General features: G+C 39.0%; 1 protein-coding gene across 4 annotated transcripts in view; it reads left to right on the top strand.

Moving 5' to 3' along the window:
- Nucleotides 1-18139, top strand: part of DLG2 (discs large MAGUK scaffold protein 2) — a 1965529-nt gene that overhangs the window by 717493 nt on the left and 1229897 nt on the right. The gene's annotated exons all lie outside the window — the stretch shown is intronic.

Genomic DNA, 18139 nt, shown 5'->3' with positions numbered 1-18139 from the left:
TCTTGCTCGTTAAGTATCAAAGATGAGATTTATATAGTTGGCTGGGTAGCCGCTCCCAAAAGATCACCAAGATAAGGGAAAAGGCTAGCTCAGTCTGCTGCCAGCCTTGTAGTTCAAGGCAGGAAGGTGCAACAGCACAGTGAGCCAATGAAAGTGCCAGGTGTGCATGCACCACTATGTGGCCCTTCAATCTGCAGATTGCATTCAGAGAGCACCTCTCAGCCTCCTTAACTCCTTCTTGTAATTTTGCACTGTAGACAGGCACGTTCACCCACACTCTAGAATGAGCCTGGAGAAAAACTCCCCTTTATGCCTTCAAACCAGGAATGTTATCTGTTCTCAGAGGGTTTCACATTTCTGACAGGAAAGAGTTGCTGGGATAGTCTAAAAGAGAACCACCCAAAGGCTGTGGCATTTAAAAGTCTGTGATAAGTGATGTAGTTTTAAAGAAAGATTCAGGGGGTGATGCTAACATTTATATTTCATATTGCTTGTGAAATTGCTTTCAATTCTGTCTCACCGAAGTCTTTTTGTACAGTAAAGATTCCTAGGTTGCTATGGAAAATATGCACTTAAGCTGACTGCTATGGTAACTAGTCACACACATATGGTGGAGAGGCATAACATGGCCCAGGATTTGCATAACTAATTTGAGCATGTTAGCGAACAGTGCAATCTGTGCTTAGGAGGCTACGCAATCAGGCTTTTTTATTTTATTGTGCACACAAAAGCTTTAAGCATTAGTCTCTGCTGTTACATTGTAAGCTGTCGACTCCTGTCTGATTTCCAGCATCAGTCCACAGAGTATGCAGCTAAAGGTGTGACTCTGTGTTTGTGAGATTACAAATTGGAATCTGTCTCATTATTTTATAGTTACATTTCATTCATCTGGAGCCCCAAGTCCTAAGCTTCTTTTTCATAGCACAAGAAGGACTTAATTAAACTTCTTTTAGTATATCACGATTTAATTCAACTTAATTTAATAACTATTTATTTGGGGTGCTTCTACTTGCCTGGATCACACTGTTTCTGTCTTTCATGTCCACAGTGCTTTTGTGTCTGTTATAACCTAGAGTGGTGACTGGGTGGTAGATAAGAAGTAACCGTGGAAATGAAAACTGGGTCAGTTCAGGTCTCATGTTCTCCAGGAACCTCCCCAGACACCCTTGTCCCCAGCCAGGTTAGGTTCTCTGTTCTGTTTTCCCATGATACTCTTTTCGTAGCTCGATTATCAAATGTCTACGTTGTTCTAAAATTGACAGTGCAAAAAATTTTGTCTCTCTTATTAGATTCTGAGAACCTTAAAAGGAGGAATCTGTGTCTTATTTACATTTGGGTCTGCTTGGCTTGGCATAGTTCCTATCAGAGAGCAGGCATGAATGAGAGCAGATACATGCTTTTGAATGAATAACTGAATGAAATGAATTAATAGATGAGTGGATGAAAAGCATGCAGTTGCAGGAAAGAAATATTACTTAGAATCTCTCCTCTTTGTCTCTCTATTTTTTTAACCTCCATATTCCTCATAAAATGATATGAAACTCCGTAAATGACCTAATTGTCTTTTTTGTTAATATCCTCATACTCATGTTATTTTTTCCATAGAAGGATAGAGACTGACTTAATACAGTGATACCTGCTCTCCTTTCCTAGCATCCTGTATCCTAAGGGCTGTGTGTATGCCTGTGCTGAAGGCAGAATGCACCAACAGTTGCGCACTGGGAGTGAGGCAGAGAGAGGTTAGTGATAAAGGATGACCAGCAGAGAGCTTTTTTTTATTTGTTACTTTGATAAACTTACTTTGACATGATTGTAGGTTCGCATACAGTTATAAGAAGTAGTACAGAGAGATCCCATTTACCCAGTTTCCCCCAATGGTGATGTCTTAACAGAACTGTTGTACAATATCACAACCACAATGTGGACATTGATACAATTAGGAGACACACCCCTTGCATCACACAGGGATCCCACAGGTTGCCTTTTCATAGCCACACCTACTTTTCTATCCCCAACCCCTCCCTAACCCTGGCAGTACTAATTTCTTCTCCTTTTCTACGATTTTTGTCTTTTAAAAATGTTACATAATGAAATTATGCATACCTTTTAAGATTTTCTTTTTTAACTCAGCATAATACTCTAGAGCTTTAGCCAAGTTGTTGTTGTATGTGTATCAATAGTTTGTTCCTTTTCTTTGCTGAGTAATATTTCATAGTGTGGACATACTGCCGTTTGTTTACCCACTGACGGACTACCTGGATTGTTTCATATTTGTTTATTATGAATAAAATTATTTGAACATAAGTTTTTATTTTTCTAGGAAAATACACAAGAGAGCAACTGTTAGTTTGAATGGTAGTTGCACGTTTAGTTTTGTAAGAAATTGCTGAAGTGTTTCCACAGTGGTTGCACCATTTCTCACTCCCAACAGCCAGGTGAGTGACGCAGTCTTTCCACATCCTAGTGCACACTTGGTGTTTCACTGCTCTTTGCTTTCAGCGTGTGGTGTGTAGCAATATTTCACTATGCTTTTAATTTGCATTTCCTTAATGCCTAATGATATTAACAACTGTTCATGTGGTTATTTTGCAATCTGTATGTCCTCCTTGGCCAAATATCTCCTCATGTCTTTTGCCTATTGTCTAATTGGATTTTTTTGTTGTTGAATTTTGAGAGTTTCTTAAATATTCTAGATATTAATCTTTGGTTGAATATGTGCTTTTCAAATATTTTTCTCATTGTGTGGCTTGTCTTTCCATCTTCTTAATATGGTCTTTTGTAGGGCAACGTTTTTTATTTTGATTAAATTCAGTTTATCAGTTTTCTTCTTTAATGGATTGTATTTTTGCTCTAAGTCTGTAAATTCTTTGCCTCGCAATGGATACTAAGGGTTTTCTTCTATAATTTTTTTCTAGAACTTTCATAGTTTTTAAAGTTTTACATTTAGATTCACAAGCTATTTTAATTTTTTAAGATTTTATTTATTTATCTTTAGAGGGGAAGGGAAGGAAAGAGGGTGAGAAATATCAGTGTATGGCTGCCTCTCTTGCGTCCCCTACTGGGAACTGGCCGCAACCCAGGCATGTGCCCTGACTGGGAATCAAACTGTGATCCTTTGGTTCACAAGCCCCTGGGGGCTTGATCAATCCACTGATCTACACTAGCCAGGACTGCTGTTTTTGTATAATGAGATTTAAATTGAGGTCTTTAGGTGATTTTTCCCCTCTGGATGTTAAATTACTCCAGCATCATTTGTTGAAAAAGATTACTTTTTTATTAGTCAAAAATTAGTTATGCACATTTTGTCTCTTCCATATATCTATGTTCATCTTTCCTCAAATTCCATGTTGTTTTAGTTATTGTAGTTATATAGTAAGTATTAAAATCAGTTAGATGATTTCCTCACTTTATTATTTTCCAAAATTATTCTATTATCTTTATTATCTCTTCATATAAATTTTAGAGTAATCTTATTAGTAAATACCAAAATTCTTGTTGAAAACTTAATACAAATTGTATTAAACCTGTACATAAATTTAGACAGAATTAATATTTTGGTGTTTGAGTCTTTTATTTAATGAACATAGTATGTCTAATGTTTTGTAGTTTGGAACACACAAGTTCTACACACGTTTTAGTAAATTTGTACTTAAATATGACATTTTGGGGTGGGCAACTGTAAATAGTATTGTATTTTTAGTATTGGTGTCTGACATTATTGCAGTATGTAGTACTAAATTTTATTTCCTGATATTTTAAAAGGACTTTTTGGGTCTGTATCCATAAGGGATATTTCTCTGTAGTTTTCTCTTTTATATTGTCTTTGTCTGTGGTATTTGAGTACTATAAAAAATTAATTAGGAAGTATCTACTCCTCTTCCATTTTCTGTAAGAGAGTATATAGAATTGGTCTTAATTCTTTTTGAATATTTTGTAGAAGTTTCCAATATAATCATCAAGACATGGAGAGTTCTTTGTTGGTATTTTATAGGTTTATAAACTCAATTCCCTGGATAGCTGTAACCCTATTAAAAATATCTATTTCGTATTAAGTTGGTTGTGGTAGCAGTTTATGTTTTGTGAGGAATTGGTCCATTCTCCTAAGTTGTCAGATTTATACTTGCAGAGCTGTGTCTAATATTGATTTATTAGGCTTTTGAGAGGTCTGCATGATCTTAGTGATAGTCCTATTTTATTTTTATACTAGTGATGTATACCTTCTCTCTTTTATTTGGTCAATTTTGTTAAACGTTTGTCAATTTTATTAGTTTTTTCAAATAACCAGCCTTTTGTTTCATTGATTTCATGTACTGAGTTTCAGTTTTGAGTTTCATTGACTTCTTATCTTTATCATTTTTCTCATTCTGCTTTGATCTCATCCTTTTTCTAGTTCTAGCGAAGTGTAAAAAATATCTTACCTCCAATTATGTTCCTTTACGCTTCCCTACACTCACTTAGAACCACATCAGAAACATAATTTTTGTTTTCATCAACAAACATAATTTAGAAAACTCAAGAGAAGAGGGGAAGTCTGTTGCATTCATGCATATTTTTCTTACCATGTTATTTCTTCTTTCATGATATTGTTTACTATTTTATCTTTTCTTTTGTGTTTAAAGAACTATTTTTTGAAGATAAATCTGGTAACAGATTCTCTTAGTTTCCCTTTGTCAGAGAAAGTCTTCATTTTCCCTTAGTTCCTGAAGAATTTTCCCTGGGAATGGTTTTCTGAATTGATGGATCTTTTTCTCAGCGCTTGAAAAGTGTTGTGTTGCTTTCTCATGGCCTCCAGAGGATTTTAATAAAAAAATCTACTGCTATCCAGATAGATTTCCCCCTGTGGCTCACACATCTTTTCTTCTTGCTGCCTTCACAAATTTCTTATCTGTCTTAAGTTTTCATAAGATTGTCTATGAGGTATCTTGGTGTAGATTTTTTTTTTTTACTTCATCCTATTCAGGTTTTGCTCAGCATCTTGATCTCTACGTGTGTGCATGTGTGTGCCAAATGTGGGGCATTTTCAGCCGTTATTTCGCTGAGTGCTTTTCCAGGTCTGCCCTGTTTCTCCTCTCCTTCTGGGACTGTGATGACACAAATGTTAGATGTTTTGTTATCCTCCCACAGATTCCCTGAGGCTCTTTTCATTTTGGGGTGGGCGTGGGGGTTAATTTATTCTGGGTTGTAATTTATCCTGTTTTATCTTCCAGCTCACTGATATTTTTCCCCTCTGTCCTTTCTGTTCCCTTATTGAGTCCATCCATTAAGATTTTTATTTCAGTTGACAAAAATTTCAGTTTGAAACTTCTTTATGTCTTTTATGTGTTCCTGTTATTGAGACTTTTTATTTCTTTGCTGAGAGTTTCTATTTTCCCCTTTGTTTCAGATATGTTCGTGACTACTTATTGAAGCATTTTTATAATGGCTGCTTTAACATCTTTGTGGGGTTATTTTAACATCTGTGTGATCTTGTTGCATCTATTAATTGTCTTCTATCTTTTAGCTTTAGATCTTGGTTCTTGGTGTGATGAGTGATTGTCTGTTCAATGCATTACATTTTACATCAGGAGAAAGGAAGGCACGAGTGCTGCCTCATTACTGCCAAGTGGGGCCAGAAAGGTGGGCTGTCCACTCAGCCTCTGTTGACACCAAGGAAGCAGGGCTCCTCACTACCGCTGAGCACGGGTGGTAGCTCTCCAATGGGTTTCCATCGGTGCCTCCCTGGCACCTCTCCTGCTAGTGTTCTCTCCATGGCCTCCACTGACACCCTGGTGGATGGAGGCGAGGAGAGGGTGTGATCTTATTGGAGTAGGACTCTGGTGACCACTTCACCTTCCATCAGGCCTCCTCTGATCCCACCCCACTGGGGCGAAGGAGGGATGCCATGCCAAGCTCCCCAAGTGGCCAGTAATGACATCACTGTTGATGGAGATGGCTTTCTTATTGCCCAGTGTGCATGAAAGTTACAATCCCCGCTGGGCCATTTCTGACGCCATCCAAGCAGGGGATCTGGGGGACCTCCTCAGAGGCTCACAGGTGTGGTGGTTGAGGCTCCCCACTTGGCCCTCACTGGTGTGGGTGGCTGGGACAATAGTTTTTGTGCAGTGTTTGGCAGGAGGAAAGTGATTATAGTTTAAAACTCGTCTGTCTTTCTAGGCTACTCCTTTACTTGCCCATTTGGTTAGAAGGGCAAGGTAGGCTTTTCTTAGGGTTTTTTTGTTAACATTTTGTGGGGTTTTCAATTTCTTCAGCTCTAACTCTGAAATATATGAATTAAAAACTCACCATCATGTTGTCCCTCAGTCCCTAGATCTCTAGTTAGTCTGCTTTCTCCACCTTTTAAGGTCTTCTCGTGTTGTTCTATATACAATGCCCCGGATTTCTAGTTGTAATTCATAGGAGGAATTGAGAAAAGTGCCTCTACTTCCTCTTCCCAGAAGCAGAAGTACGTAGATTTCCCTTTTATTATTTGTGTATCACTTGGCACTTGACAAGTGGCCTTTTCCTGGGATCTGAAACATTATCACCCCTCCTACTGGAGAGAGATCCTCCTAAGCTACAAAACCTAGCTGGTGATGTCACTGGAAACACAAAGTTTGCAGTGGGTGTGGGCTGAGCACGAAGACAAACAGTAAATGCATGTACAACAAAGACTCAGTCGTTGGAAAGTAGTCACATCTGCCCTAGCTGCAGTATTGACCCTATGTGCACCATTTGATCGTCGCTCTTAATAGGAGCAATAATAATGAAAACAACAATAATGCTACTATGTTTGAGTGCTGTTTCAGTGATTTGAGTATGTCATGTGATCACTACTTTCGTGTGCGTGCTTTTCTGTGTGTATGTGAACTTATTTGGTAGCTACTATGAAGCCCTGTTCTGGGTAGCACTAGACAGAAAGGAGAAGAAGATAGCTAAGGTTCATGCTCTTGTGGAAGAGGCAAATAATGTTGGGTTGGCCAGAAAGTTCATTTGGCTTTTTCCATAAATGGCCCTAGTAGTGCTTAGTGGTCTTTAACTTCATTCAAAAACCGTTTTGTTAGATTGTGTGGTGCCAGCTATTATGCTAGGGTACATTTTTTAAGAAATCAAAATTGGTGAGTTTTTGTGCAGACATTTTAATATGGAAGATGGGAGAAAATACCCAACATTTTTGGCATATGATGCTTTATTATTTCAAGAAAGGTAAAATCACAACAGAAATTCAAAAACAAATTTGTGCAGTACATGGAAAAGGTGCTGTGACCGATCGAACCTGTCAAAAGTGGTTTGTGAGGTTTCGTGCCGGAGATCCCTTGCTGGATGACCCTCCACAGTCAGGTGGACCAGTTGAAGTTGATAGTGATTAAATTGAGACATTAATTCACAAAAATCAATGTTATACCACATGGGAGAGAGCCAACATACTCAAAATATTTAAATGAATAGTTTTGGTGAAAATGAAAAATGCATCTTTTATTTTATGAGAAAAACTAAATAAACTTTTGGGGCAACCTGGCATATAAGCAAGAAACTCAACAAGCAAGACTTCAGATAGAAACATGCCTTAAAACAAAAAAACCTGAGGCCAAGAGCGCCTGGGTGGCAGGGTTTACTGTGGGTGCTTGGGGGAGCCCTGTGCAGAACACGTGCTCTGCAGGAGCAATAGTTCTCTACCGAACTTCAGTGCATCTGATGCTTATGAATAATTTTAAATATAAAGACTGAAGGCAGACGTTCCGTTAAAAAGAAACTTTTGCATTCTGTTGGAACCATGGTTTCATGTCAGATGCGTTGTAGGTTGATGGTGGAGTGTAAGTGGAGTGTAAGGTACAAGATGCTTAGAGCCCTGAGTTTAGATCATTGCTCGCTGGTGTGCCTGCTCTCTGGGTAGGATCGTGCTAGTTAGAAATATATAACTAATTGATATATATCCCTTGTATCTGAGTTAAAGTAAGCATATGACTCATAGAAGTAATGCTTTCATCTCTCTGTTTATGGACTTCCTATTTTGTAAAGAAAAAACCCAAATAGCTTTCTGCGAAAAAGAAACAAGATAAACTTCTTGAGGCACAGCCTTGTTGCATGGTAGCTGAATTTTAATAGAGAAGGTACACTCACCTTCACAATGAGCTCGCTACTATTTATTGAGTATCTGCTATGGGATACACACTGCATTATGCACCTTAGGTATATTTTATTAAATCTGCACAATAATTTTATTGGACAAGGGTTTGTTTGATTCTTTGTTTATAAATAAAGACAGAAAGACTCGGAAAGTAAGCTGTTTTTCTCTGCGTGCATCCTTCCTACCCAGAACAATTACCTTACCTGCTCTTCTCTCCATGTTGCCTGCCCCATCTAGGGCTTCCTTACTGTTTTTTTTTTTTTTCTGGTTAGATTTGGGTAAACAGTGGTTTACCAGAGATCAGAAGGCCAGAGAAGAAAAGAACTAGGATATGCAGCTGCAGTTGTTCGCCCATGATTGTAGTTCTTGCCGATTGATGAACATTGCTGCAAAGACCCCAGCTCTCAGTAGACACAGCTTCTCTATTTTTGCCCTTGCCCTAAATCCTAGTGGTAGTATAACGCCTTCTTGCTCTTGCTTTTGAGACCCGAGTGCCTCATTACTCCTTGTTTATTCCCTTAACGCTGCCCGTACCTCCCTTGCTAAATTGTCTTCATTGCCACCTGAATTACCTTTTCTTTCTTTTGCCGACCCTTTAGGCTATTACGCAGTTAAGTTGCACAGCTAGTATTAGTAAACCTGGGATTCCTATGATTCAAATTTCAATCTGCCTGATTCCAAAGCTTATGCTTTTTCCACTAAAATTACAGCATGCTCCTTCATCCCCAAACCTTAGTTATGGAAAGAGTTAATGATGCACCTAAAATGACAAACATACATTTAAGAAGTAATTGTTCACACTGGTCAGGTTTTTAGAAATGTGTCCTCTATGGGTGCAGAAGCAGATAATGTGTGTATGCAGATGTAATAAACTGTGTGGGGAATTCTCTGGGTGTGTTCTCAGTACCAAATTCACCCACAATTAGAAAACTTTCTGATCATAATGGGTGTCCAATGTGGTGTTTTTTTATTTTAATTAAACTACATTGGATCTGTAATCACTGTAATATAGTTAAAAGGTTTGGCCATTTAAGACTTTAAGTATTTTACAGTTATGTCTTATGATGATCATAATAGTGTTTCTCACTGTGGGCATTAATATGAGATAATTGACCTTGGCTTCCATGATTTGCCTCCAGCTTGGGGACATAGCCCCCATTATGGTCAATTATCTCACAGTAATTCCAACAACAAAAGCAACTACTGCTAATTAAGTTTTTTCTAAGCGCCTCCCGGGAGTGGGGAACGTAGCATGGCAAGTACTAATATGGCCCCTTCAGTGGAACTGCTGCCCCACCCCAGGTAACTCACAGGTGGTGGGAAAGTATTTTGTGAGATGGAACTCTGTAAGCACATTACCATCACAAAGCTAATTTCATATTGGAGACACTCTGAGGATGAATTAGGACTCCATTCTTATCCCAGGGTCTTGTGCTCAATGCAAAGGAGACAAAGTGCTTTGTCTTTGCCAGTAAAATTCAGCTGTCCCTACTCCACCCCAAGCTTGCTCTTCTGAGCTGCTCAGTTTCTGCAAAGTGCATTTTAAGAGCACTACACCCCCTTGTGGCGGCAAATATATTCCTGGGAAGTCATGTGCGACCAGTAGGGACTTGCCTGTTATGGATGAGTTTTCTCATATCTCTAAGCATGGCATTTTTAGACCTCAACACAGTTAGAATATTTTTATATGTCATTAAAAAAACTTTAAAAATATTTTGTGTATAAAATTGTTAAAAATCTATATTGTGAAATGTAACTTTCCTTCTTGACTTGGTACAGTCATACCAGCTAGAAAAAAGTGACTGAATCCATAAACAGTTCAAAAAGTGTGTTTCTTTTTAAAAAAAGTATTTATTTATTTTTAGACAAAAGGGGAGGGAGGGAGAAAGAAAGGGAAAGAAACATCAGTGTGTGGTTGCCTCTTGCACAGCTCCTCACTGGGGAACCGGACCTGCAACCCAGGCATGTGCTGTGACTGATCATTAAACCCACGATCCTTTGCTTCACAGGCCTGTGCTCACTCCATTGAGCTACACCAGCCAGGGCAAAAAAAAAAGTGTGTTTTGAATACCTATTATAATAGTGTATTATATCGCATCAGAAGTGGTGGGAAAAAATGTTAGTTTGTGTATCTGAAGAGGTGAGTTCTAGACCGAGGCCCTCCACTTGCCAGCTGTGTGGCCTTGTCCATCCTTGTCCCATCTCATTTGTCACTTTAACAGTTGTCAAGTATGGAATAATAGTTTATTAAATTATACTTTAAATGCTTTTCATTGCAACAAGTAAATTCTAGCTGGACAGACTGAAGTTGTATAACTAGCTAATTTATTGTGTGCTTTCAGGGGCTCTGAATATTGCATTTTGAAACACCATCTTTAAAGTTTTCTGTGTATTTTAAAACTAAAATGAATACACATACCTATAAATCTATATTTATAGTGACTATACATAAATAGTGGTGAGAAAGAGAAATTGTTGAACCAGCTGTGTTTCTCGTCTAAAATAACTATAGCTATTTTTTATGTTGCTATGGACTGACTGATTCTTAGTCTCTTTTTCAAGTTTGTATGTACGGCTTTGTACAACTGCCCAGTCTCCCCCAAACATAGTGTAAAACCTGTTTCTCTGGCAACAGTTATACATTTAACCCATCAGACTACGTGGTGTTAATTGGCTCTCTGTTTTATGCCCAATTTATCCTACAGAGGTATTTTGTGATTTAGACTAAATGTGTGAAAGAGCTTTTTATAAAACACAAATGGAAAGCAGTATTATAATCTAAGGTTCCGTTAAACTGTGTTTTGGAGATATTATTTGCTATTGTTACTGGATGAACACAGGACAGAGAAGTTAGAAACCTGGTTTTGGGGAAAAAACAAAACTACCACTTGAATGTTTCCTGGATTTAACAATTTGTGGTGCAGTTTCACACAGTAGAAGAAAATCTAAAATATTTTTCCTTGATCTGAGGCATTGATAGGAGTTTGGAAATAAAGCCCCACAGTAAAATGCTTTATCAACCCCTCACCCTGGCACTCTTTAATAAGTATTTAAGGACAGTAGATGGAACGTAATGGAAGTTTTTGAGTGTTTTGTATACTGTTGGGTGGAGGAAGATCATCACAGGCACCATAAGACAGCCCGGGGATCGGGTGACACCAAAGGATGAATATTTATTAGTGGTCTTGTCAGAAACTCCAAGAAAAACAAGTGACTATCAGAACATCCCTGCCCAGCAACCACCATGCTTTCTAGGCCTGCACCTCACAGGAGAGTTCAGAAACAAGGGCCTAGAGAGTTGATTAGTGAAATGCCGTGCCAAGATTATTTCTTTTACGTATGTCTGTTTGTTTCACTCTTGTGCATAATCTTCTGGGTGATTCTGTAGAAGGCTCTTGAGGCTGAGTGTATTTTGTGTTTAGAAAACTCCAAGAAAACTGTTTGACAACTCCAAGATCTTTGATCCTCTTCCCAGTGAGCAAGGTGGAGCTGCCCTGAGTCACCATGACATCTGTCAGTAACAGGGCTGGGGAAGGGGCTCAATGTGAGAAAACCCAGATGGCTCCCATTTGAGGACTTTGATACGTTTCTTTGATTCACCCCATTTGATTATGGAACAGTGGTTCCTCTGTGACTCTGCCTGATGATTGGAGAGCAAAACTTTTGAGAGAAATAATGACAGTCTTTCCCTTCTAATGGAACTTCCACAGTAGCAAGGGTGGTAGAGAGGCACACAGTCATGTTACAACTATTAACACTTGAGTATACATATACACGTACAGTGGAGAGAAGCATTTTATGTGTGTGATAAAACATCATAACTAATTATATAATGGCATACTAATAGAATATAAACAAAAGAGAAAAATGCATTAGAAGGTAATGAGAGTGAGTTTGGAGAATATCTAAGGGTCATGTGCATGTAGGTTATGACCCTGATTGGCATTATTGGGTCACAATGACAGAGATATTTCTGTCTTTTTTACTGTTGTTCAATTACAGTTGTCCCCATTTTCTCCCCATTCCTTTGCCCTACTCACTACCCACCTCCCACATTCAATCCCCCACCCCACCCCCACTCTCTTTGTCCATGTACATGTTCCTTGACCTTTGCCCTTCTTTCCCCTCTTACACCCCTTCCCCTCCCCTCTGGTCACTGCCAGTATGTTCTTTATTTTCATGTTGACAGAGACAATTTTGAAAGTGGTGCACAGCTTACTTGTTGCATACATGGATTCAGTAAATAGCTTCTTTAATGTAATCTTTGTTGTGGTTTTTTCCAGTGCCACTTAGTCCCCTTATACCGCCTCCTACCCCCAAAGTCACCACATTGGTGTCCATGTCCATAAATCCTTTCGCCTTTCTACTCGATTCCTCTACCTCTTCATCACCCCCACCCCCTCGCTGTCATTTGTTCTCCAACTGTGAGTCTGTCCCCGTTTTCCTTGTTGGTTCAGTTTATTCATTAGATTCCACACATGCTGCAATCACGTGGTGGGATTTGCCTTTCTCTGATTGGCTTATTTCACTCCAAATAATGTTCTCTAGGTCCATCCATACTGTTGCAAAAGGTACAATTTTCTTTTTTGTGGCCGAGTAGCATCCCATTGTATAAATGTCCTATAGTTGCTTTATCCACTCATCTACTGATGGACACTTGGGCTGCTTCCATAGCTTGGTGGTTGTAAATAACACTACAATGAGCATAGGGGTGCTTATGTTCCTTCAAATTAGTGTTCTGGGTTCCTTCGGATATGTTCCCAGAGGTGGGATAGCTAAGTTGAAAAGCAGATCCATTTTTAATTTTTTGAGGTATCTTCATACTGCTTTCCACAGAAGCCGCACCAGTAAACAGTTTTCGACCCCCGTTATGTTTCAAGCAATGGGCTGGATGCTGGTCACAGATTGTATATTGGATGCGATGGTGTTTCCTCTCTCAGTCTCTCAGCAGAGAAAGTGAGAAGTGTAATAGAGGAAGATCCCACTTATTTGTAGCCTTTTTTGTTTTGCTACTTCACCAGCTGGCCTGAGACCTAGAAGCCAGTCAGCTGTGTCTTGTGTCTCGGATATTGTTTCTCCCTGTTTCTATTCCCACAGAACTCTGAATGTACCTCTGCCTTGTTTACTGGATGTTCTGTAATATATCTCTCGTTAGCAAGCCCTCAAATATTCATGAAATGAAATTTCATCTGAAACCCAGATGAAATGAAATGAATTTCATTCATGAAATGAAAGTCATCTGAAACACAGAAAACTTTAAAGATGGTGTTTCAAAATGCAATATTCAGAGCCCCTGAAATCACACAATAAATTAGCTAGTTATACAACTTCGGTCTGTCCAGCTAGAATTTACTTGTTGCAATGAAAAGCATTTAAAGTATAATTTAATAAATTATTATTCCATACCTGACAACTGTTAAAGTGACAAATGAGACAGGACAAAGATGCTGAGGCTACAAAGGATGGACAAGGCCACACAGCTGGCAAGTGGAGGGCCTCGGTCTAGAACTCACCTCTTCTGATTCACAAACTAACATTGATGAACCAGGACCTAACATAGGAATTGGGAACAGAAGAAATAAATTAGCACATTTGCTTTTTTAAATTAAATTTATTGGTGGAACATTGGTTAACAACATTATATAAATAGCAGGTGTACAAGTTTATAACACAATTTCTTTATTCATGAAGCTCAGACCATTATAGAGAAAACATACATATAGGTGCATAATCACCATACTAAGGGGGTAGAGGTATGTCTAAAGTAAAGACTTGGAACAGAAGGAATTGTTCCTCATGGGTGTTGGTGTTTCTTCCTCATGGGTAGAGATAGAGAGAGGTTTAGAAAAACTTTGTAGAAAACCTATAAGAATTTATAAGAGAGATATTTTTTCTAGAAAAAATAAAGCCTCTTGTGCAGAAGGAACAGTATGTGCAAAGGTTCTGAGGTATAGAACAAGTAATTGGACTTGCCTAGAGTAGGACACCAGTTTAAAAAAAAATCAAACCATGGAAATCTGAAGCACTCGAGTCAGGGGAGTGAGGAGAGGAAAAGAGAATAGTGGAGGGGATGCACAAGCAATGAGACGTGAAAGAACCCCCTGTCCTGAAGGAGAACTCAGCAGAGAGGCTTGCAGGGAGCTGGTCTCTGCTTGCCGTGGGCGTGGCTCTGCTCCGGGCACGTGAGCACGGACCACACTCGAGGCAGCCTGAAGGCACCCGGAGCAAAAATCACTTCTGTGTTGATTCTTTGAATCTCATTAGTGAATAAATATCCCAGTGCTCAGCCACTCTAATTGGATTGGTTTTGGTTCCTAGTTAAGAGATCTGAATTTCAAAAACATTTTCCCCCACCAAAACCGCTACTCTTCAAAAGCCAGAGCATTGCCAAGACTTACTTCAGAGACTTGTCCCAAGCCTGAGCCCTAATCAAGGGAATGTCTGAACAAAGAGGAGAGCTTTGCCCATCCCTGAACCTAGGAGGATGGTGTCCCAGAGAGATTTATAATGCTGGTTAACTCTGTGGCTGCAGGGTTAAGTTGGAGGATTTTTTTTTTTTTTTTTTTTGCAGCTCTGCTTTATTGCTGCTGCAGTGGAAATATGTGGTTGAGGCAGCCCAGCTCAAGGGGAGGAATGCTTCAGAGGGGATTGTCTGTGGTCCCATGGGACATCATTCTGATCCCGCATGAAGAGGGCCTGAAAATAGAATCGATGTTTTCTTTGGGGAGATGGTGTATCTGTGACCAGAAAGAAGACAGAACAAAATAAGGGAGCTCAGTGCTCTGCCTTAGGAGGTTGTGATGAAATCACCAATCATCCCGTAATTTCTAGAAGACCTCTCTACCTGATTGGTAACTTATAGAATGTTCCAGTGTGATTTATAAGGTGAGCTCCATATATGCCACAGGTATGTGGTATTTACAGTATTTTAAATGTGGTTGGAAGAAACCAAATATCATATTTTTCGTGTGTTCTGTGTAAGACTGGTTTTATTAATCCCATTTTTTCAGGTACAGAATTCAGCATTTGGAATAGTTTGAAATTATATCACTTGTTCCCTGGGTAACTGGCAAAGTTGGGATAAGAAACCAGGTTATAACCCAGATTAATAAGGTTAAGTAAAATTTGAATTGTATATTTAGAATGAGTCATGATGTATTTTATCTTTGAGAAAAGAATACTTCCTAGTTCTGTTTTTTCAAAAGGGTAGAAGCCATGACAGCTGAGTAGCTATGAACAACCCTATTGCCTCCAGTGTGATTTCTAAATGCCACTTTCCAGAAAAAGGAGCCAGGGCTTCTTTAAAAAAAAATGACTTTTTAAGAAAAAAAAGCTAATTCTAGTTCTTGTATAGAATACTAATATGAACCTGGAATATCTTATATCAGAAAGCAAGTAAGCTATCTCTCAAGAAATGTAGTGTCACATTAAATGGGGTCAGAAATCTGCTGAAGAGGCTTCCATGGGCTGAAATAAGGCAATTGGAACAATGATAAGGATAACAATGTAATGACTTAAAACCCACCAATGTTTAAATCCATAATTCCAGAATGATAGTATTTAAAACTCGCCTTAGTATCAGCTTTGCAGAATGCTAAGGAATCTATTCATTATTTTTAAAACTCATAAGTAAAAGGAAAGAATCAAACACATACACATTATCCTGTTGGTTCTATACAAACTGAAATTTAAGGTAAGAAGTAGTTGAAAGGAAATGTCTTTTAGAGTAGTATCCTGACTAATAAATTAGGAAAGAATGAGAGACTATAATCATTTTTATTGAGTAGATCTAGTCGATTTGTCAGGGGCTGCAGCACCATGAAAGTCAGTCATGGTGTGACTTCTGCTGGAAACACACCTCGCTACGTCTGGAGTGGTTTCGCCCAGAATACAGAGCTTGAGTGTGGGGTAGCCTCTGGGTCTAACTCCCACTTCATAGATGATACAAGGAACCGCAGCACAAGACATTACAATCAAGAATATCCAGACTACAGAAGGCTCTACAGGATAAACAATATTGTTTGAGGGAAAGAAAGGAAGAAGAAAAGAGAGAAAAAGGAAAGAGAACATAGGTCTTTGACTCATGGTCTGTGTTGTTGTTCCTTATAATCTATGGTGTTTAATGTGTACTTAGTTAAAATATACTCTATAATATTTAATATGTACCAGGATACAAAAGGATTTTAAGAGTCTGTGTTGGAAAACTCCACTTGGTCTTCACCCACTTCAGCCATAGCTCGTGCCTAAACAGATTGTGCAAAGTGGGGACTTGATAGATGTTTGTTGGATTAAATCACATTGTATATGTGAAACATACAGATAATTACTTGCCATGTGGAATATGTATGGAGGACATTTTCTTATGCTCACCTAAGGACATGCTTATTGATTTTGGACAGAGGGGAAGGGAGAAACAAAGAAAGGAAAAGAAACATCAATGTGAGAGAGACATATGTACTAGTTTCCTTTCTCATGTAAGCCCAACCGGAAACAAAACATGCAACCTAGGTATGTGTCCTGACTGAAAATCGAACTCATGACCTTTCAGTTTGTGGGACGCTGTGGAACTAACTGAGCCAACCTGGCCAGGGCTGGAGATAAAATTTTAAAATAGAAATTAGATTTCAATTCCAACCTTAGGTTCTTTGCTTTAGAGCTCAGGAGTTTTAAGCTGGCCGCTTAGCTTCTTTGAGTTTGAGTAGAAATAGTAATTACTTTATCAGGTTTTTTTTAGAACATCTAGTGAAATAATGTGTGAAAACCTATTAAAGCTAAAGTATCTTATAGTTGCCTTGCCTCTATTTCATCTAACATTCTTTCTGAGACTTCCTCCTTTTCTTCCATTTGGGGATTGTTTCTTTGTCTTCCCATTGTGATGCTGTTCTTGTTGGGGGTAGCCCCTTAAGCTTCTTAAATTGATCTGTTCTGGTTCCCTGGGTTTATGGTGTGAACTTCTGTGGTAGGATACCTGTGAAATTCAGTGGTGCAGTCTCCAAAATATACAAAGAACTCACCGGACTCCACTCAAAGAAGATGAGCAACCCAATTAAAAAATGGGCAAAGGACTTGAATAGACACTTCTCCAAGGAGAACATACAGAGGATCCAGAGACACATGAAAAGATGCTCGATATCACTAGCTATGAGAGAGATGCAAATTAAAACCACAGTGAGATACCACTTTACACCAGTCAGGATGGCTATCATAAAGAAACAAACAAGTGTTGGAGAGGTTGTGGGGAAAAGGGGACCCTAGTTCACTGTTGGTGGGATTGCAGACTGGTACAACCACTATGGAAAACAGTATGGAATTTTCTAAGAAAACTAAAAATGACCGTGCCTTTTGACCCAACAATTCCACTATTAAGAGTATATCCTAAGAACCCTGAAGCACCAATCCAAAAGAACCTATGCACCCCGATGTTCATGGCAACACAATTCACGATAGCCAAGAGTTGGAAGCAGCCTAGATGCCCATCAGTAAATGACTGGATCAAAAAGCTATGGTACATTTACACAATGGAATTCTATGCTGCAGACAGGAAGAAGGAGCTCCTACCCTTTGCAACATCATGGATGGAACTGGAAAGCATTATGCTGAGCGAAATAAGCCAGGCGGTGAAAGACAAATACCATATGATATCACCGTTAACAGGAATCTAAACAACAAAACAAACGAACAAGCAAAATATGACCAATGACACTCAAATACGGAACAGGCTGACAGAGTCCAGAGGGGAGAGGGGAGAGAATCATAGGGGAAAAGGGGATGGACTCACATGAACAAGTATAAATGACACATGGACAATAACTAAGGTGGGGGGCAGGGGTGGGAGGGAGGTGGGGAGCACTGGGGGGGCAGAGCTGGGAATATAAGACAGAAAACTGTACTTGAACGAGAATTAAATTAAAAAAAAAGAATTTTAGATACACAGTAAGGAACCTGACATTCAGATAGAGGAGTTTATTTATCCAAGGTCACATGGCTGACACCTGGCTAAATCAAAACTCAAGTGTAATGCCATTTCCACCACTA

This window comes from Sturnira hondurensis, unplaced genomic scaffold (assembly GCF_014824575.4).
Source record: "Sturnira hondurensis isolate 20B ecotype Veracruz unplaced genomic scaffold, ASM1482457v3 Scaffold0003801, whole genome shotgun sequence".
Taxonomy (NCBI): Eukaryota; Metazoa; Chordata; class Mammalia; order Chiroptera; family Phyllostomidae; genus Sturnira; species Sturnira hondurensis.
Note: the sequence above shows the minus strand (reverse complement) of the source record. Positions and strands in the feature narration are given on the sequence as shown.